Here is a 22,106-nt window from a genome sequence, read left to right as displayed (position 1 = left end):
GCCTGGATGCGTTCAACGTCGTGGGCGGCCTGGCTTGCCGATTCGACGGCTGGGGACCCCCTCCGTGCCAACTCGGACGCCTGAAATCGGGCAAAACGGCAGGTCGCATTTTCATGGAGGACACAGGCTTCCACAGCAGACGCTAAGGTGAGGCTCTTTATTTTAAGAAGCTGCTGGCGTAGGCCACTGGAGGCAACGCCAAAAACAATCTGGTCCCTGATCATGGACTCTGTAGTGGTGCCGTAACCGCAGGACTGCGCTAGAATCCGGAGGTGCGTCAAAAAGGGTTGAAAAAGCTCCTCCTTACCTTGCAGGCGTTGCTGAAAGATGTATCTTTCGAAAGTTTCGTTTACTTCAGTTTGAAAGTGCTGGTCCATTTTGAGGATGACCGTGTCATATTTGGCCTGGTTTTCGCCTTCCTCGAACACCAGTGAATTAAAGACATCATTTGGGTGGGGGCCTGCGTAGAAGAGGAGCATTGCAATCTTCGAATCATCCGAGACATTCTGTTTTTCGGTGGCACGGATGTACAGGTCAAATCGCTGCCTGTAGAGCTTCCAGTTGGTGCCTAGGTTCCCCGTGACTTGCATCGGCTGCGGTTTGCCGGTGTGGTCCATGTCCAGAATGGCAGGTTGGTAGGCAGGTATCGATCCACTCCTGTACCATGTGGTGTTGGGTGTTCTAACACACAGAAGAGCCAACACAGTTGCATATGGTACAACACTTGTTTATTTAAACTCACTATTTACAACTTGGTCTTTGCACTCTGCACGTGGGGGGCTCCCTGCTTGTGGTGTTTCAACAGCTCTTTCATGCTTCCTTCTCCCCAGACCTACTGACCTCCAGGTGTCGTGCTCGTGCTTTTTATGTGGTTGGTGTTCTTGTCTGTGATTGGTTGTGGTGTTGTGTACTCTGATTTGCCTGTTAGTGTGTCCATCATGATGTGTGTGTTTGAATATCATGACACAGATGCACGGTCAAGCTGTCATTCCAGATATTCTGGCAACTCAGTGCACAGAAATTCTGGGGGCAGGGTTTGTACCGTCACTCTGTTGGGAGTGGGGCCTGATAGAGCCAGCAAGGCCGGCTCCACAGAGATCGGGCTGCCATCTTAAAACAGCGTCCCGATCTCAAAGTTGCATATAAGGCCACACCACCTCCCCGCCACAGAGAATGGGAGCCCCCCCTCCCACCCACTCACAAGGCCAACATCAGGGCAATCCCCCCCCCCCCACCCCCCCACAGGCATCGGGGCTCTCCCCTCTACCACCCCACCTCAAAGGCATCAGGACTCTCCATTCTCCCTTGGCACTGACCCCTTGGCACGGCTCCCTTGGTACCTCCCTGGAAATACCAGGTGGCACTTCGAGGATGTCAAGGAGCCTTGTCCAGCCTTGTCCCTTAGCCTTGGGGATTCCAGCACCCCAGCGCCCACCGTGTCATCACCACAACTGGGTTTTCGCTTTCAAAAACCTATTGTTTTATGTACTGGCATGACATCATCGAATTTACAGTGCAGAAGGAGGCCATTCGGCCCATCGAGTCTGCACCGGCTCTTGGAAAGAGCACACTACCTATGGTCAACACCTCCACCCTATCCCCATAACCCAGTAACCCCACCCAACACTAAGGGCAATTTTGGACACTAAGGGCAATTTATCATGGCCAAATTGGCAAGTCATGTTGCAGCTGTATAGAACCTTAGTTAGGCCACACTTAGAGTATAGTGTTCAATTCTGGTCGCCACACTACCAGAAGGATGTGGAGGCTTTAGAGAGGGTGCAGAAGAGATTTACCAGAATGTTGCCTGGTATGGAGGGCATTAGCTATGAGGAGCGATTGAATAAACTCGGTTTGTTCTCACTGGAACGAAGGAGGTTGAGGGGAGACCTGATAGAGGTATATAAAATTATGAGGGGCATAGACAGAGTGGATAGTCAGAGGCTTTTCCCCAGGGTAGAGGGGTCAATTACTAGGGGGCATAGGTTTAAGGTGAGAGGGGCAAGGTTTAGAGTAGATGTACGAGGCAAGTTTCTTACGCAGAGGGTAGTGGGTGCCTGGAACTCGCTACCGGAGGAGGTAATGGAAGCAGGGACGATGGGGACATTTAAGGGGCATCTTGACAAATATATGAATAGGATGGGAATAGAAGGATACGGACCCAGGAAGTGTAGAAGATTGTAGTTTAGTCGGGCAGCATGGTCGGCACGGGCTTGGAGGGCCGAAGGGCCTGTTCCTGTGCTGTACATTTCTTTGTTCTTTGTTCTTTGTTCAATCCACCTAATCTGCACATCTTTGGACTGTGGGAGGAAACTGGAGCACCCGGAGGAAACCCACGCACACACGGGGAGGATGTGCAGACTCCGCACAGACAGTGACCCAAGCCGGAATCGAACCTGGGACACTGGAGCTGTGAAGCAATTGTGCTATCCACAATGCTACCGTCGGCACGGCAAAGGATTTGCAGTCTGTGGATGGACGCTGTTGTGTCAAGTCCATTAATTATATTGAAATTGAACTAAATCTATGGAAATCAGGTTCACATCCTTGCTGGGCGTGAACCTGATTACATCACCAGCAAGCAGCAGGGAAGATCTCAAATTGAGATCTCGCCGAGCAAATCCTGGTTTTGGACGCTCATGAGATTTTGCAGCCATTATGGGATTTGCTAGACCACGCCCTGACCCTACTCAATCGGTAATACAACCTGTGCAACTGGAAATTGAAGTCAAAAGTATATTTATCGTATGTCTTATGTTTTTTTTCATGTATAGAACGATGTGCCTGTTCTGTACGCAGAACGATACTTCTCACTGTACCTCGCTACATGTGACAATAAATCCAAATCCAATCCAATTATTCAGAGCCCAGAAGTGCAGGTGAGCATCGAGCTAGTCCTGTTAGAAATCAAAAATGAGTGACATATGGCAGTGGAATTCAATGCCACATGTTGCAGGACAAATAGAAAGAAATTCTGCATAATAAATTGCTGCTCATGAACTTGTGAAGAATTCCAACAGCAAAATGATATTCCCTGGCAAGTAGATGCAAATTAAGCAATTGTCTTCCAGACCAATGTACCTTTGTGAATGGGCCTAATCACCAGATTTAATGAATTCAATTCCATTACGGGTCCAGTATCATAACCATTAGACCATTGCACTCTGCTAACCCCGCTTCCTTTCCTCCTCCAAATGAACCATTAAGTGGAGAACTATGGGCAGGGTTCTCCATTTCAGAAACAAATGTTGACGCCGGGACTGAATCGGAGGACTTCCACGACAACTAAATTGGAGCCGCTCCCAGAGCAATTCATAATGAGTTAATGGGCTAGCTCTGGCAATTTGAATGAAAAACGGTGTCCGATTTGCTGGGGGCGGGATTGCCATTCAAGAGGCTGACAAGCTGCAGCCTCATAGAAGTACTCCACTCCCCACGCATACTCATCCCAGCCGGCAAGGTGGCAACATGAAGAACAGCACCCCGGTTCACAGACGCAGAGCTGGAGACCCTGCTAGACACCATGGAGGAGAGGCAGAACACCCTGTTCCCTGGGGTGGGCGGAGGCTGCCACCTGGGCACAGGTGACAGAGGCCATGAGCGCCGTGGACCCCACCACCAGGACCGGGCAGCAGCGCAGGAAGAGGTAGCACCACCTCTTCAGGATGGCCAGGGTGAGTAGGCAGTAATGTGCCCCTGGCACCAACTCCAGTGCCACACACCCAGAGTCCCTCCCCGCGCCCCCCCCCCCCCCCTCCCAAACGGAGGGCGACCGAACCCCACCCATCAGCTGTGCACGTGCTCCCTACCCTGCAGCACATGCTTGCAGCCATACCGCCTGCCATGGCCGGGTGTCCTGTTCACAAAAGCCACCAGCTGCCCACCCGAGGTGAGAACCCCCAAGGGGGCGAATCACTGGACGAGTCCAACTGCCTGCAGCGGCAGGGGACAGTGCAGATCATGTGTGCCACCCAAGACAACACCGTATGGATGGTATCCATGGAGGCTTTAGGGGTGATGGTATCAGCCATGGGTCAGGATGTCCAAGGCCTGGGACACTCTGTGCAGACGGTGGCTGAGGCACAGGACAGGGCTGCCCTGTCACAGGCAGCTATGTACCAGGGCCACCTGGACATTGCAGCGGTGCTCCAGAGCTTGGCCTAGTCACAACGGGTCCTGGCTGTGGGTGCGACGGCATTTGCCAGGCACTAGTTGACCTGCGCCAGTCACAGAGTAATCTGGCACAGCCCCAGAGGGGGGTGGCCCAGTCCCTGTGCTCCACGGCCGCGAGCATTGAGACACGGATTGAGATGAGAACGGGCCTCCAGGAATGACAGCACCAGGTGGCAGGGGAGACCCTGCACCTCGCTCCGGCTGCACCCCCATCCCAAGGAGTAGCCCGAGGGCCATAGGGCACCACGAGGGAGGAGGAGGTAATCAGGCACGTGCCGGTGACACCCGCAGTGGTGGTGCTGGAACACCACAGTGCCTCAGACTCCCCCTCTCCTGTCCTTGGCGCATCCATTGGGCAGCGGGCAGAACAAGTTGGCACCACCGAGAAACTGCTGGGGCAGTCACTCCAGAGAATGACTGTCAAGGGGGACCCAGATCACAGGGCACGAATCGCAGCAGGCCACCTCCACCCATGACCTACCGCCTGGGGATCCACCTAGACATAGTGTTAGGGCCGTAAGGCCAGAAAATTAGACACCCGTTAAGTTGGCACTGATGCAGCGCACAGGATAGCAAACGACAAAGAACAAAGAAAATTACAGCACAGGAACAGGCCCTTCGGCCCTCCAAGCCCGCACCAACCATGCTGCCCGTCTGAATTAATACCCCCTACCCTTGCGGGGACAATACCTCTCTTTTCCCATCATAGTCATGTATTTGTCAAGAGGCCCCTTAAAAGTCGCTATTGTATCTGCTTCCACCACCTCCCCTGGCAGCGAGTTCCAGGCTCCCACCACTCTCTGTATAAAAAACTTGCCTCGCACATCTCCTTTAAATCTTGTCCCTCGCACCTTAAACCTATGACTCCCTAGTAATTGGCATTTCCACTCTGGGAAAAAGCTTCTTGACTATCCACTCTGTCCATACACCTCATAATCTTGTAGACACCTATCAGGTCACCCCTCAACCTCCATCGTTCCAGTGAGAACAAACCAGGTTTCTCCAACCTCTCCTCATAGCGAATGCCCTCCATACCAGGCAACATCCTGGTAAATCCTTTCGGTACCCTCACCAAAGTCTCCATATCCTTCTGGTAGTGTGGTGACCAGAACTGAACACAATATTCCAAGTGTGGCCTCACTAAAGTTCTATACAGCTACAACATGACTTGCCAATTTTCACATCTTGTATTTAACAATCATTTTACAATACATATTTTTAGTTTGAACATTGTGTTACTCGTATCCACGAGTATTATTTTACAAAGGTGGTCAGGGTGCGTTTCTGGTTGACACAAGAGAAAAAGAAAGAAAAGATCAAAAGGTCAACAAAAGTGCGAACAGACTAGGCAGACTGTACATATTTACAATTGTCTGCTTTGTCTCCCTTGTGTGTCTGTGGGCCTTATTTGGCCAGTCTGCCTCTGCTGCTGTGCCTGTTGTTGTGCTTCTCTGCTTGTTGCCTGTTGCTCTGGCCCTCCTTTTGCCCTTGGATTTATCCCCCTGCAGCTGTATCCCTTGCGTATCGTGGGGTCTCCACCCATTCCTTTGCTATCCATGACTCTTCCGTGTCACCCCCCCCCCCCCCCCCCCCCCCCCCCGCCCTATCGGCTGTTGGCTACAAACAGGCCCCGGAACAAGTTGGTGAGTGCCTTTCATGTTTTCTGGAAGCCCTCTTCCGACCCCCCAGATCGCGGATTTGATTTTCTCCACTTGGAGAAATTCCGACAGGTTGGCCAGCCAGTCTGCAGCTTTGGGTGTCACTGCTGATTGCCAGTCGAGCAGGATTCCTCGGCGGGCGATTAGGGTTGTACTGTGGTGCAGTAGTTAGCACTGCTGCCTCACGGTGCCGAGGACCCGGGTTCAATCCTGGCCCCGGGTCACTGAATGTGTGGTTTGCACATCGTCATCGTGTCTGCGTGGGTCTCATCCCCACAACCCAAAAAAGATGTGCAGCGTAGATGAATTGGCCACGCTAAATTGCCCCTTAATTGGAAAAAAAAAGAATTGGGTACTCTAAATTTATATTAAAAAGAAAAGTTCTGGCTGGTCTGATACCCGAAGACTGCCATTTTCGGGCTTGGCTCCACCCTCATCCCCCCCCACCTTGGACAGTGCTTCAAAGACGGCTGCCCAGACCCCGATAAGGCTGGGGCATGCCCAGACTATGTGGGTGTGGTTAGCCAAGCATCCCCGGCACTGTTCACACCCGGGAAGAACCTGCTCATTCGCGTTTTGGTTAGCTGCGCTCTGTGCACCACTTTCAGCTGCATTAGGCTTAGCCTTGCGCATGTGGAGATGGAGTTTGTCCTGTTCAGTGCTTCACTCCAGAGTTCCCACCCTATTTCTATTCCTGGTTCCTCCTCCCATTTTCCCGTGTCTTGTCCAGCGGGGTACATGCCTCTTCTAACAGTTGCCCATATAGGTCCCCGCAGTGCCCCCTTCCTAGGTCGACCACGTCCAACAGTTCCTCTATTATTGAGTGTCTCGATGTCCGTGGGTATGATGTGCCCTTGCAGAGGACGTTTTTGATTTGTAAATGGCATAGTGCGTGATGTGTTATGTACTCTGGGATAAAACAGGCTGCAACTTGATGCAGCTTTGACCAAAAGATACTCCAGACTTTGAAGTAAGACTTTGGTGATTTATTGAACCATTAGCACAGTTCTCTATGAGTTTGACTCTCCTGCTAATCTTGCTATAGTAACTCAGTCTAACTAACCAGTCTGCTCTAAGCCACGTGGTGGGTGTGATGCTTCTGATCTGCCCCTGTCCTTCTCTCTAAGTGTTGCCTGTGGAAAGAGACAGAGTGTGTGTGCCCTGTCCTTTTATATATGGGTTTTGTAATGCCCCCTTGTGGTAGTGTCACCTCTGGGTGTCTTGACTGCCCATTGGTCGTGTCCTATTCTATGTGTTCATTAGCTATATGTCTGCACGCTGCATGTCATGACATCTCCAGTGCTCCCTCTAGTGTTTGCTTAGTTATAGTGCATTTACATTAACCTCTTGTGTATTTACAGTGATGCATATCACCACAGTGCGTTCCTGTTGGGCAGTTGCAACCTCTCCATCAGCTCCTCTAACGTTGCTAGTTAGTCGTTTGCATAGAAGTCCCGACCAGTCCCTCCCAATCCTGTCTCCACCTCTTAAAGATGGTGTCCATTGTGGCTGGCGTGAACCTGTGGTTGTTGCAGATTGGGTCACGGTGGACATTTCAATCAGGCCGAATTGTTGTCTTAGCCGGTTTCATGTCCTTAGCGTGGCTATTACTACTGGGCTTGTAGAGTGCTTGACTGGCAGGGAATTGGTTTTGGGCTGGTTTAAATGGCAGTCCCTCCAGCTCAGCCCCTCTCCCTTGCGGGTTCACGGGGAGATTTCACTTTTGTCCAAGTTGAGTTTGTAACCTGAGAAGACTACAAACTCTCTCAGGAACGTCATGATCCCCTCCATGCTGATTTGCGGCTCTGCAACGTAGAAGAGCAGGTCATCCGCATAGAGTGAGAGTGTTCTCTGTCTCCTCTCTGAACCCTCTTTGAAGTTTTTGCCATTCTGAGGGCAATCGCCAGTGGTTCGATCACTAGGATGAAAAGGAGCAGGACATCCCTGTCTTGTGTCCCTGTGCAGCTGGAGGTATTTAGAGCTGGTGCTGTTGGTCCGCACCCTCGCTCTGGAAGCTCTGTGCAGAAGTTTCACCAAGGCGGTGAACCCTGCTTCGAGCCCAAACCGCTCTACTACCTCAATGAGTCCTGGTAAATCCTGATCTGGTGTCTTTCCCAGTTGCAGGCCTTTGTTTGCCAGGCCCAGCGCAGGATTCTTTCCCAGTGCTGGTTATGGTGCATTTTTGCAATTATCACCTTTGGCTGCTCTCCGGTCTTGGTTTCATCCGGAGCAACCTGTTGGCTCTGTCTCCTTCTGGCGCATTGGGGAAGCTGTCCTTTCCCACCAATTTTCCCAAAGTCGGGGGCACATAGTCCTTAGGGTTCCTGCCTTCGGTTCCCTCCGGCAGGCCCCCTATCCGTAAGTTCTGGCGCCTTGACCGGTTCTTCTGCTCCTCTATTTTCTCCATTAGACTTCCCTACATCACCACAAACCTCGCTATCAACATATCCAGAGGGAAGACCCGGTCGCTCTGGTCCATTGAGGCGCTTTCCAATTCTTTGATGGTGTGCCCCTGGGCCTCCAGTTGTATCTCTGCCTTGTCCAGAGCCACCTGCATGGTGGCCAGGGCCTCCGTAGCCGCCACACTGACCGCAGCTTTCAAATTAGTCTTTATCCCTTCCTTGAGCTCCCTTAGCTCCATGGTGAGGAACTTCCTCCATCCACCTCCTGTTGAGGGGGAGCTCTGTGCGGTTTGTTGGTCCCTCTCGCTCTGGTGTGGCCCACGTTTCTTCACCTCGTGCGTCCACTTCTCTTGGCTCCTGATTCTTTTTGCCTCTTTGCAGCCTCTGGAACTACCGTTGTTTGGCATTGTATTTTTTGATGCTGTTGGATAGGGTGAGGGGATGCTTGTTTCCCTGTTCTTGTGGACTATTATGCGTAAAAGAGCCTAATTTTGGGAACTTAGGAGGAGAGCCACCTTTCATGCGTCCCCTCAGCACATCCGGAAGTCCCATGCAAAGAATCTTAAATGATATTATGCAGAGACTTGCAGTCAGATTTGAAAACCAGTTCAAGTGGAGATCAGTGAAAGTTACAGCTCTGCTGTGCTTCTGTGTGGCAGGCTCCTTGGGTGCAGGAGACTTGTTCCATATTACCCTCGGTGCACATTTGCAATAATTGGTCACTAATTTGTTGTTTGACAGGAGATTCATTAGTTGATATTTGGAAAGCCACTAGCAGCAGGAAAGATGACTTCACTTCTGTTTTTGGTATGACTGGATGCATCATTTACTGCACACATGTGGCCAGATGTGCCACTATCTCTGTGCAAAGCTATTAATGAAAAAGGCTCTTGTTTGGACTTGCCCAAGATATTCTCTTCTATTGAAATGTCAAAGGCGTCTACTGTAAGGGATAAAGCCCTTTGCAATAACTGCCATGAGGTCCATGAGGATACCCTAATCAATCTCCCCATGGGACTCGTGGGCCGGGATTCTCCAAAATCCTGGCCAAGTGTTGAGCCCGGCATCAAAACCGGCGAGAGCGATGACGGCATCAACGGGCCTCCAGGCCCAGGCATTCAGCCCTTCTTCGGGGGCTAGTACGGTGCTGGAGTGCTGTGCGCTCGAAAGCCAGCGCGACACGGCTGGCGTGGGTCCGCGCATGCGCGTGGGTTGCCGTCTCTGCGCCAGCCCCCGGGCAATATGGCGGAGCCCTATAGGGGCCCCGGCACAGAGGAACATAGGCCCCCTCCGGGATTAGCCCGCCCGCCAATCGGTAGGCCCCGATCGCGGGCCTGGCCACCGTGGAGGGCCCCCCCGGAGTTGGATCCCCCTGCCCCCTCACCCAGAGCTCCGAGGTCCCACTAGGTGGGACCACACGTAACCCACGCCGGCGGGACTCGTCGGGCACTCGGCCCGTCCAGCGCGGAGAATCGCCGGGCGCAGGGGGGTGGGGGCGCTTTCAACGGAGAATCCCGGCCGTGGAATTTGAGCTTCCCCGCTAGAGGCCGGAGGCCCGCCCAGCTGCGGCTCACAATTAACTTGTATAAAGGCCAGCCCGGATAGGGACCAGTACATTGGTCGTCCCAACTGGGACTGATACTGGGTGTATTTGCTACTGTAGCGGCCATTTCCTTTGACCGTGAATAAACTGCCGTTCACTCTACTACTCGGCCTCCTGGGACTTTTTACACTGAAAATCAGGCGTTTATTTTACCTCAATTCTAGACCTTTGGGATTGTGATCAAGTGTAAAACAATGAGACATCACAAACTTCCCACCACCCTGTCCTATGTGCAATTGCCCCCTCTGCATGTGTCCTCTCAAGCACATTTTTAAACTGCCAAAAGATAAACTGATGAATAAGAAGTGTTTATGTTTGTAAATGCTTCAGTACAGTTATCCAGGCACTCTGCGCAGGCAACTATGAAGCCTGGTTTTGGCCCAATTCCCAAAATTAGACTGAGTTCAGGGCAAACATGCATAACATGGAGCCTGATCACTACCAAAAGGTAATTTTTTTAAAAACCTGACACAATGTGAAGCCAGAGGAAAAGGAGATCCGCAGCAGTCCCTTGTTTCTTCCCAGTCAGCCCCAGGACTAACCTGAGGGCTGTTCATCCTTGTCAAACTTGCTGTTACCTGCTGCTATCTGCCCGGCAATAAGGATCTGCACCACAGTTTGAGATCAGACTCGGGCTTTTCGATTCTGGCACATCCTCTCGTTATACCATTGATTTCAGGCCTAAAAAACTAGCCAAATTGAGATTCTGCCCCATCAGATCTGGAGGGACTTCCATCACCTGATCTGAATAATCTAATAATCTTTTATGATTGTCACAAGTAGGCTTACATTAACACTGCAATGAAGTCACTGTGAAAATCCCCGAGTCGCCACATTCCGGCGCCTGTTCAGGTACACGGAAGGAGAATTCACAAAGTCCAATTCACCTAACAAGCACGTCTTTCGGGACTTGTGGGAGGGAACTGGAGCACCCGGAGGAAACCCGCACAGGCACAGGGAGAACGTGCAGACTCCGCACAGACAGTGACCCAAGTCGGGAATCGAACCCTGGACCCTGGCGCTGTGAAGCAACAGTGCTAACCACTGTGCTACCGTGCCGCCCATACTTAGAACATATTTAGACCAGCCTGTCTTGCTTTAATATACATCTCTCCCTCCCTACTTCATATAGCTGAGAGGCAATCTAGATTTTGAATTTTTGTCCATGTGTTTTTAGAAACGAGAAGATTACTAGTTTTGTGCTGCTGGGGAGTGTGGGGTTAAGGGAAGCCCAGGGCAGTTACCAACCCATGCAACTGATGTGAACAGTCATTGGCTTCATGAGGCTGGGCATTGGGGCCTGAGGAAGCCCTTGGGAAGCAGTGTCAGCTCACTGAAGCTGAAGTGCTACTGGCTGCTCTGTGAAGCTGGCAGCTGGGAAAAGGAATGCCCGTAAGTTGTAAGGTTCTACTCAGAGCAGCTATTGAGCTAAATTTGTGCAAGTATCTAGATGTAGGGGTGCAACTTTATAAGTCAGTGGAACACAGTCTTAGGAAATGAGATTGTGCAACTGGGAGGCTGAATTTTAACTATCTGACCCATTCAGTGTAGTAGAACCCAGAGGTTTCAACAGCATGTTTGTCAATGGTTTTTTAATGCAACCATTAATTCGGGCTTTCCAATTTGGCCACCAATTAGAGACACCAGGCATGATGAAGTATTTGATCAGGGATCAGATATGAAGCATGGTATGGATCTTACAATCTCAAGCCCTCTCACTCTGTGAAGTCTGCATCTCACTCCTCAAAACAATGCATCTTGCGCTCTCTATCTAGGCACTGCCTCTCATCCCAATCTGACCAATCAATGCTAACACTCACCCTCAACTTAATGTAATGCCACACCAATGATCCAAAGGAGCCCTCCACAGGTTGTCCTTCTATACTCTCAAAACACTCTACAGTTCAGACGCATAGCTCTTTCTCTTCTTGCAGGAGAAGAGGACACAGGACACCAAGGAGAGGTAGGGAACTGGAGGTGACCTTCCCATCATTTCCATTTTGACAACTGCAGAGGAGGAAGTGCTGTAGAGAAGCTGGATCTCAGCTTGCATGACCATTGGAGATGGACGTATGAGGGTCTCTCAACCACAAAAGAAAATATTACATATCCATCAGGTATCCAACATAACTGCATGCTGACTTCATATCAACAGGTAATGAAAATGGTAATATGCACAATGAAGATTTACCATTGCCTTCTTAGTTCCAATTCATGTCTTCAATCTCCTACAGCTCCTTCAAAAGGCCATCAGAAGGAGTTGAGGGAGGAAGGCAAAAACTTCTCAAAGCAGGTATCTCAGTGCTGAGAATGCACTGAAACAGTACTCAAGTGCGCCATCTACCAATTCAGATATATGATAGCGTGGCCCCTTTCAGGGGCATCCTTCCCAGGCCACGTGACCTACTCGGGACCTATGGGGACAGAACGCACAAACCTGAGCCTAACGGGGAGTCGGGCATGGACTTGCGTCGCAGGCAGGGAAACCATCAGTCTAAGCCCGGGAGTCGGTGGGACTAGTCCTCAGTTAGTGTCGTGTTTATCTGTTTACATATAGTTTGTCAGTTTATTAATAACTCGCTGTTGTGATTTAACTCTTCCTCATCGTATTACTTTGCATCACAACATTGGCAGCGAAAATAAATCAGACCAGTTGAAAAAGGAAAAGCTTTTCAACATTTGGAGAGGGGGAGAGCGTGGCCTCTCCGAGACCTGCAATAAAAAAGGAAGGAGCCAACCACAGTCGAATAGCTATGCCACTATTCGGGAAAACTCATCCGTTTGATCTGGAGTTTGAAAGTTGAGGCCAATACATTCAAAGACCTCGATATATCTTTGCTGTCAACAAAAAGTTATTTTTCTCACAAGTTCCAACCCCCAAACATATAACCTCATAAGAAACCTAACATCTTTGGAGGTTCCGGATACTAAATCCTTTGATCAACTATTGCAACTAGTGAAAGACCGCGCCAATCATCGGCACTCCATTATTATGCAGCGTTATAGATTCCATTCAGCAATTAGAGGGCCTGTAGCCAGGCTTCACCAAATGACTGAACACTGCGAAATTGGTCCATCTCTGAGTGATATGTTATGCGACCGTTGGTTTGTGGTGTCAATCATTTGAATATTCAGAAGAAGTTGCTGGCAGAAACCGAAATATCCTTAGACAAAGCAGTTGAATGGGCTCAAGCAATTGAAAGCGCTGAACAAAGCGCTTTTGAACTGCAGCACGCGCCAAGCGAGGTAAACCAGTTATGGCGGGAAATGGCGGCCGCTCGAATTACCCGTAGTGAGGGTGCAGCAGAGTCCGAGAAAAGGAAGAGTGATCATCAGTCACATGATCTAGATGCCTGGTATCATTTTGTGAAAGACCATCCCCAAGACAGATTCAATTGTAAAGAGTTTGTTTCAGATACAATAGAAAAGGCCATAGACAAGCCAGATGCGGAGTCAGGCAGCTCCCAGGAAACCGTTGATGATGCCAGTGAATAATCTTGTGGAAGATCTGGGAATAATTAGAACGATACCGTTCTCTGAGTGGGCAGCACCAATAGTCCCAGGTATTAAAGCCAGACTGCACAGTCAGGATTTGCAGCGATTACAAGATGACCATGAACAGGGCTGCTAAAATAGATAAATATCCTCTTCGTACGATGGAAGACCTCTACTCGAAATTGGCAGGAGACCCCAAGTACACAAAATTGGGTTTAGGTCATGTGTACCAGCAGCTGTATTTGGAGGGAAAATCAAGGAAATTCTTCACCATAAACACACAGAAGGGCTTATTCCAGTCCACGAGGTTACCCTTGGGTATTTCACCTGCTTGTGCTATATATCAGCACACACTGTAGAGCCTTTTACAAGGCATCCCAAAAGTTGTCATGTATTTGGCCGATTCTTGGTAATGGGCTATCACCCAAAGCCAATTTGGAAAAAGTCCTTAAACGATTCATAGAAGCTGGTATTCATCTGAAACATGAAACGTGCACATTTCAGGATGATGAAGTCATGTATTTAGGATTCAGAGTCAATGCAAACGGCTTACATCCACTCGATGACAAGGTGAAAGCGATAAAAAAGGTGCCTGCACCAAGGGGCGTGATCAAGTTGAAGTCCTTCTTAGGGATGGTCAACTACTATGGCCATTTTTTACCCAACGTAGCTCCAATTTTGGCACACTTGTGCCAACTGTTGAAGAAGCATCAATGATGGAATTAGGAAGATTACCAGAGAAAATCTTCTTGACCAAGTGAAACAGGCCCGACAATCATCAACCTTACTTGTCCACTTTGACCCAGGCAAACCCATAATAGTGATGTGTGATGCATCACCTTATGGCATGGGGCTGTACATTCCTGTAAGATGGAAGATCGCGTGGAGCGACCTGTCACCTTATTGGATGCCAGAGCTGTTGGTTTCTGATAATGGCACTGCTTTCACAGCCAAAGAGTTTCAACACTGTCAAACCTAACGGTATCCACCACATACAAATGGCTGCCTACTACCCCTCTGCCTATGGGCTGGCGGAAAGAGCAGTCCAAACCTTTAAAGCCTCAATTAGGAAGCAGTCCAAAAAACCACTGCCGCTTCACGTAGCCAATTGTTTATTATCGTACAACAGAACACCCCATGATACCGCTGGGGTTACACCAGCCGAGCTGTATATGGGGCGACTCCATAGTCCTCGCCTTCACCTTGTTTTCCTGAATTTGAGAGGGAGGCTAACTAAGCCTCTCAGAAGGAGTATCATGACTCAGCTGAGAGAGACAGGTCCATTGAAGTGGAGGATTTAATTTTCATCCGGAATTCCTGATGCAGACCAGCTTGGGTACCTGTTATGGTCTTTGTTGGAGCCACAAACAGAAAGAATCAGAGGTGGCACACGTCGAGTTTGTACAACACAGAGCAAGGGCTTTATTTACAAGATGCTGATCAAACAGCATACAATGGTGAACTCCACAAAAGTCTGCGAAACGCTCCGATAATGTCGTTGTGTAACACGTGACATCACACCAGCCAATGTTGTTACTCTGATATACAATACCCTTCCATCTTTACTCTTTTCATTTCCTAAGCATTTTTACTTAATCAAACACTTTATAATAATAATATTTATTGTCACAAGTAGGCTTACATTAACAGTACAATGAAGTTACTGTGAAAAGCCCCTAGTCGCCACATTCTGGCACCTGTTAGGCTACACAGAGGGAGAATTCAGAATGTCCAAACTACCTAACAGCACGTCTTTTTTAGGACTTGTGGGAGGAAACCGGAGCACCCGGAGGAAACTCACGCAGACATAGGGAGAACGTGCAGACTCCACACAGACAGTGACTCAAGCTGGGAATCGAACTTGGGATCCATGAGTTGTGAATAGCAAGTTCCCAGCCTTCAGGAGAACAGCAACAACGACACCACACAACCCTACCAAGGCAACCTCTGCAAGATGTGCCAGACCATTGACATGGGTACCACCATTACATGTGAGAACACCACCCACCAGTTACCCGGTACATACACGTGCGACTCGGCCAACGTTGTCTACCTCATATACTGCAGGGAAGGATATCCCGAGGCATGGTACATTGGCGAGACCATGCAGACGCGACAACGGATGAATGGACATCACGCAACAATCGCCAGGCAGGAGTGTTCCCTTCCTGTCGAGAAGAATTGCCGAGCAGAGACTGATAGCCAAGTTCCACACATGAGACCTTGGATTCATGTTGCATTACATACACTCCCTACCGTCTGGCCTGGGCTTGCAAAATCCTACCAACTGTCCTGGCTTGAGACAATTCACACCTCTTTAACCTGTGATTATCCCTCTCTACAGTCGCTCCCGTCTGGACCTGTAAAGACGTAATTACCTGCAAAGACTCGCATTCAAAGTATCGTCTTGCATCATTAACTTTGTCTGCGTATGTGTTTCTGAAACCCACCTCTTCATTCGTCTGAGGAAGGAACTGCACGCCGAAAGCTAGTGATTCGAAACAAACCTGTTTGGCTTTAACCTGGTGTTGTAACACTTCTTACTGTTCCCACCCCAGTCCAACGCTGGCATCTCCACATCATATGTAATTATAGTTACTGTTGATAATTTAAGTTAATTGTGTTTACATTTACAAACCTGGTGACTGTAATTATTGGACAGCCAAAGACCAAAGACTTTGGGTATTTCTAAAATTAAAAGTTGATTTCCATTGTGTTGCAACTCAGGGTTAAGTGGGGCTGGAATTGACCGCGCATTAGCTCAGGCTGTCATAACAATAGGAATAGCCCATTCAGCCCCTCACACCAGTTGTGCCATTCAATTAAATGAAATGAAATCAAATTAAATGAAAATGAAAATGACTTATTGTCACAAGTAGGCTTCAATGAAGTTACTGTGAAAAGCCCCTAGTCGCCACATTCCAGCGCCTGTTTGGGGAGGCTGGTACGGGAATTGAACCGTGCTGCTGGCCTGCCTTTGTCTGCTTTCAAAGCCAGCAATTTAGCTGTGTGCTAAACCAGCCCCTATCATCATGGGTGATCTGTACCTTATCTCATCTTGGTTCCATAACTCCCAATGCTCCTGCCTGACAAAGTCTATCTATCTCAGTTTTGCATTTTACAATTGGCCTAGTCTTAACAGCTTTTTGGGCGAGAGAATTTCAGAATGCCATTACGCTGTCTGTGAAGAAATAATCTGACAGTGCTGTGAAATATGCAATGATAGCAGAGGTGTTTCTAAATCAACTTAGTGATATCATTCACTATTAATAATTTATTGCAGAGGTTCTTAATGCCATTATAGCGTCACAAGCATTGATTTCAAAAATGCCAAAATGACAAACTGGATCTTTGAACACAAGAACACGAAAAAGAGGATCAGGAGTAGACCACACTGCTCTTCGAGCCTGCTCCACTATTCAGTGCCATCATGGATGACCCTGGCCTTCAACTACATTTCCCTGCCTCTTCCCCAAGTCTTTTGATATACTAGAGACCAAAAATCTCTCCACGTCAGCCTTAAATACATTCAAAGGCGGAGCATCTACAATAATGAAATGAAATGAAAATTGCTTATTGTCACAAGTAGGCTTCAAATGAAGTTTTAAAAATAATAATCTTATTAGTGTCACAAGTAGGCTGACATTGACACTGCAATGAAGTTACTGTGAAAATCCCCTAGTCGCCACACTCCTGCGCCTGTTCGGGTACACTGAGGGAGAATTCAGAATGTCCAATTCAACTGACAAGCACGTCTTTCGGGGACTTGTGGGAGGAAACTGGAGGAAACCCACACAGATATGGGGAGAATGTGCAGACTCCGCACAGACAATGACCCAAGCCAGGAATCGAACCTGAGACTCTGGCACTGTGAAGCAACAGGGCTAACCACTGTGTTACCGTGCCTCCCACCTGGAGCAGAGAATTGCAAAGTTTAACAACCCTTTGAGCGGATTAATTTCCTCACATCTCTTCTTAAGTTGGATTTAAATTTAAACATCATGGCCAGACCCGAGCCTTGGCTAAAATCCCAGCTGAGCATTTATTTTCTCGTTAATGCACCAATCTTTTATATTTTTATTTAACCATATTTTCCTTTAAATTCTTCTTCCACATATAAGCATCGGAAGAGGCTGAGCGGAAAATAGTGGAGGACTGGGAGCACTGGGAGACAATTAAGAGGGCTGTCTCATATCGTTGAAAAAGAGCATGGAAAAGATTAGAAAAGTCTTGAGGGACGCAGGGCAGAGCTCGAGGTTTGAGCAGGATGTGAAATGGAACCATTGAGTGGGTTGGCAGCATGCAGCAACTGGAACACTTCCCATGTATTTTGTTAAGACATTTTGGACTCTCTGATCTCACCAAAGGATTCTTTCAGAGGTTCTACTTTTTGATCAAAAGCAGCAAATATGCAACAAAGGATCAAAGAGCACTCAGTCAAGAGCTTTTTTCAATTCCAAATTAAGTTCTGCAACTTAATTACTGAGATTATGAAATAATTAAAGAAAAGATAAATTATTATATATTATTGTTATTCAACAGGTCGTGCACTTGACAGACAGCATGAAGCGCAGGATAAGTGCTTTGGTTCTTGCAAGTGGGAGATTATAGCTATTAGGAACGATTAAACAAGTTAAGCTATTTCCTTTATAAAGTGGAAGACTTGGACAAGACTGAGACAGGTCTTTGAAGTTAAGAACGGTTTGAACTGACACACATTGGCAGCAGTGTTTACCATCCTCAAATGCACTGCAGCAACTCACCAAGGCTCCTTCGATAGCACCTTCCAAACCCACAACCTCTACCACAGAGAAGGGTAAGAGAAGCAGATGTATTGGAACATCACCATCTGAGAGTTCTCCACCAAACCACATACCATCCTGACTTGTCCCATAACCATTCCCTTTGCCACTGTAAATCTAACTCTTCTGTCATTCCATCTCTCGTACTTCCACTCTATCAAAGACCTTCCTTTTGTCTTTGTCCCATACACTCCTTGCTCAAAACCTATTCTGTCTTTAACTTTTCCCAGTTCTGAGGAAAGATAATTGGGTGACTGTGTGGAGTATTCACATTCTCCCCAGGTGCTCCAATTTTCTCCTACAGCCCAAAGATGTGCAGGCTAGGTGGATTGGCCATGATCAATAAGCAGGGTTATGGGGATAGAATGGGGGAGTGGGCCTAGGTAGAGTGCTCTTTCAGAGTCAGTTCAGACTTAGTGGGCCGAATGGCCCCCTTCTGCACTGTAAGGATTCTAAGGATTCTATAAGGGAATCAAGGGTTAGGGGGAGTAGACAGGAAAATGGAGCTGAGACCACAACCAGATCAACATGTGTGAAGTGATTCATTTTGGTACAGAATGAAGAGAAGTTAGAAAAAATATATTCATTCCGATGATGTGGGTGTCACTGGCTGGGGCTGCATCTACTGCCCATCCCTAATTGCCCTTGAATCGAGTGGTTTGCTCGGCCATTTCAGAGAGAATTTAAGAGTCAACCACATTGCAGTGGGTCTGGAGTCACATGTCGGCCAGACCAGGTTAGGGTGGCAGATTTCCTTGCCCAAAGGAAATTGGTGAATCAGATGATTTTTTACAACAATTGACAATGGTCATCATTTGATTTTTAAATCCTAATTTTTATCGAATTCAAATTTCACTGTCTGCCATAATGGGATTTGAACCCTGGTCCCGAGATTATTAGTCCAGTGACAATACCATTACTAACTTATCTTGTCTCATTGAAGAGTCTGTCTGCATGCAATATATTTACAGATTGTCCTTTTTTTTAATGTTTATTTTTACAATCTTCAAAAATTAACTTCACAGTATATAGATATTAGTCTGGACTGGAAATATGCTGTTCATCAACATCGCATACATACATATACATAAATCCAAGCAACACTTGCATAGACTGGTGCAAAGGAACATCATTGAAACAAAAAGGGATTGAGTCTCATGAGAAAATGCACCATGGCTACACAGAGTTGGGTTCTGTTCATGCCCTAGTTAAATTGCAAAAGATATTGTCACCTCAGCTGAGAATTTTGCATCTTCAAGACTCAGATCAAGTGGTAGAATTAGAGTCAACATAGCAGCAGATGTTAAGTCTGCAACTTGTACTTCTGTAATGCAGTTTGCACATTTTTGTTTTTTAACACTAGATGTGGTAAGTGACAAGTCGCACCAGGGAAGGATTATCTCAGTGATATATCTCTAATTGAAATTTTAAATGGACCTATTTGTAAATAGCACAAAGTCAAATTGATGAACTGGATGGGAGCTTTAATATGTTCAGGATTATTGCTGAGTTAAGGTATATTATAATATCAGGTTTCTAATGACTGAACATACACAAAAACAAGGGACTGGATTCTCAAAAAATGGGGCTATGTCCCCACACCGACGTAAAAACGCTAGCATTTCACACTCCAGTTTCCTGCAAAAAATAAAGATCGATTCACTTACCTGCAGGGGGCTAGCAGGGACGCTGCATCGGACAGGCCGATCGGAGGGGCCTTGATTGTGCGTGTTGGTCCGGCCCCCGTCCGGCTGCCCCGGCCCTATTAAGGCCCCTCCCCTGGTGCTTAATCCCCCCGCCTCCCACCAGGGCGGCCACAGACTGAGTCCGCAGTCGCCGTGCGAGAGTCACGACCGGCTGGTCGGTAGCGGAGTATCACTGGGCGGGCCTCTGGCAATGGCCTCCCAGCCGCGTGGCGTATTTCACGGACGAGTGATTCTCCGGTGGCTGGAGAATTGCCGGAGCAGCGTCGGGCCCGATTCGGTCGGGAACATCGATTCTCCGCCCCCATGCCGAACGCGATTTCGACGCGTGGGTGCGGAAAATCCATCCCAAGAACTTTCATCTATACAGTACCTTTAATGCAGGAAATTCTCAGGAGCTTCACAAGAGCATTATCAAAGTTTGATGCCAATGCATGTATTCGGACAGGTGACCAAAAGCTTGGTCAACAAAATAGGTTTTCAGGAGCATCTTCATGGAGGAGATGGAGGGATGGAGGTGCAGAGAGGTTTAGGGGAGAAATTGCAGAGATTAAAACCAAGGCAGATGAAAGCATCACCGCCCAGGATAGAGTGACTAAAATCAGGGAGGTCATAATTGGAGGATTGCAAATATCCAGGTGGGTTGCTGGACTAGAGGAGGCTACTGAGATGGGGAGGGTACAACAATGAGAATTTTAAAGTTAATGTAGAAGCCAGCAGAGTAGGCCATTTCACTTAAACTAGTGGTTGTTAACATTACTATATTAGTGAACGGGGCTGTTCAGTTTTACCTTGAAGGAATCTATCACGATTAGAAAACATGGAGTTCCCAATAATGATATTCCAAACGAGATCTGGAATGTAATTATTCCGCAATTAGGAACGGCGGTGATGGGATGCAGGTTCCCAATTTCAGCTGACTTGCTGTTGGGTGATCGCAGGCACTTCCTCATGAGATGGGAAGAGTCAATCAAACACTGCGGAAAAACAGAAAGGGTGATTAAGATCAAAATAATCATTTAGAAGCTATGAAGTTTTTGATTGGCCTTACGCAGTTCCTTTTATTAGAAAATATGCAAAATGGTGAAGGTCATTATTAGAACTGAAAATGTAAAACAAAATGTGAATGAATTAGAACTGTTAGTTCTTGTTAAATGAATACTGTTCGGAACAACAGTTTACTGCCAGTCACTGCTAGTGTGTTGCAATAACATTCAGCATTCATTCCATTGCTTCTAAGAATTTGCAAACTTATACAACAGGAACTTACTATAGTACTTCAAGAGGAATGAAACATTCAATAAGACACTTAGATAAAAGGCTTTACAAAAGGACTATTGTGTCTTAAATAACCATTATGCTGCAGTCCATAACATTCATGTTCTAACTTATTATGCTAAAACCTCCTTCCACCTTTAATTATTTATCAATATTAATGGGAGGTTTGAGGTAAGCTGCACAAGGAGAGATTATTTCAATAAGCCCAAGTGGAATATCTCCTTCAGCTGCTGAATTATTAATAGCAACAGTTTGTGGTGATATGCATCACTGTAAATACACAAGGGGTGAATGCAAATACACTACAACTGAGTAAACACGAGAGGGAGCACCAGAGACATCATGACATGCAGACATACAGCTAACGAACACAGAATAGGACACAACCAATGGGCAGTCAAGACACCTAGAGGTGATACTACCACAAGGGGGCAACCCATATAAAAGGACAGGGCATACATGCTCTTTCTCTTTGCCACAGGCGACACTCAGAGAGAAGGACAGGGCAGATCGGAAGCATCACACCCACCGCATGGCTTAGAGCAGGCTGGTTAATTAGACTGAGTTACTATAGCAAGATTAGCAAGAGAGTCGAACTCAAGTAGGAGAATTGTTAACTGTTCAATAAATGTGTTAAACCTATCCCCAAGTCTGAACCTTCCTTTGTCAGAGTAGACATCAAGGAAGCAGCTTATGCTACATGAAGAAGCATAACACAGCACAGTTATTTACAGGAAACACAAAATCTAATCATTTTCTTTTCTCCATGCCCTACTCAAGTGTATCATTTTCTATCTTTTGGTTCAACTGATAAACTTCTCTATTGGGAACTTGCTTCCAGGCAATGACTGTGTGTTACACAAAAGCAAAATGCAGGAAATCGGAAATAAAAACAGAAATTGTTGGAAATATTTAGTAGCCTTGGCAGCTTCTGTGGAGAAAGAAACATTGGTCAGTAGCTGTGGTGTTTGTCCCCTGTGAGGCAACTTATT

General features: G+C 47.5%; 2 long non-coding RNA genes across 4 annotated transcripts in view; one reads left to right on the top strand and one right to left on the bottom strand.

Moving 5' to 3' along the window:
* The window catches only part of LOC140387986 (uncharacterized), a 177,008-nt gene that overhangs the window by 75,665 nt on the left and 79,237 nt on the right, over nt 1-22,106 (bottom strand). For all 3 annotated transcript variants that reach the window (XR_011934046.1, XR_011934049.1, XR_011934048.1), the window contains exon 3: nt 20,628-20,813. This is a non-coding gene — a long non-coding RNA (uncharacterized lncRNA). The remainder of the gene's footprint in view (nt 1-20,627; nt 20,814-22,106) is intronic.
* Nucleotides 1-22,106, top strand: part of LOC140387992 (uncharacterized) — a 171,664-nt gene that overhangs the window by 78,650 nt on the left and 70,908 nt on the right. The window lies entirely within an intron of this gene.

Source organism: Scyliorhinus torazame, chromosome 2 (assembly GCF_047496885.1).
Source record: "Scyliorhinus torazame isolate Kashiwa2021f chromosome 2, sScyTor2.1, whole genome shotgun sequence".
NCBI lineage: Eukaryota > Metazoa > Chordata > Chondrichthyes > Carcharhiniformes > Scyliorhinidae > Scyliorhinus > Scyliorhinus torazame.
This window is presented reverse-complemented; position numbering and strand designations above follow the sequence as displayed.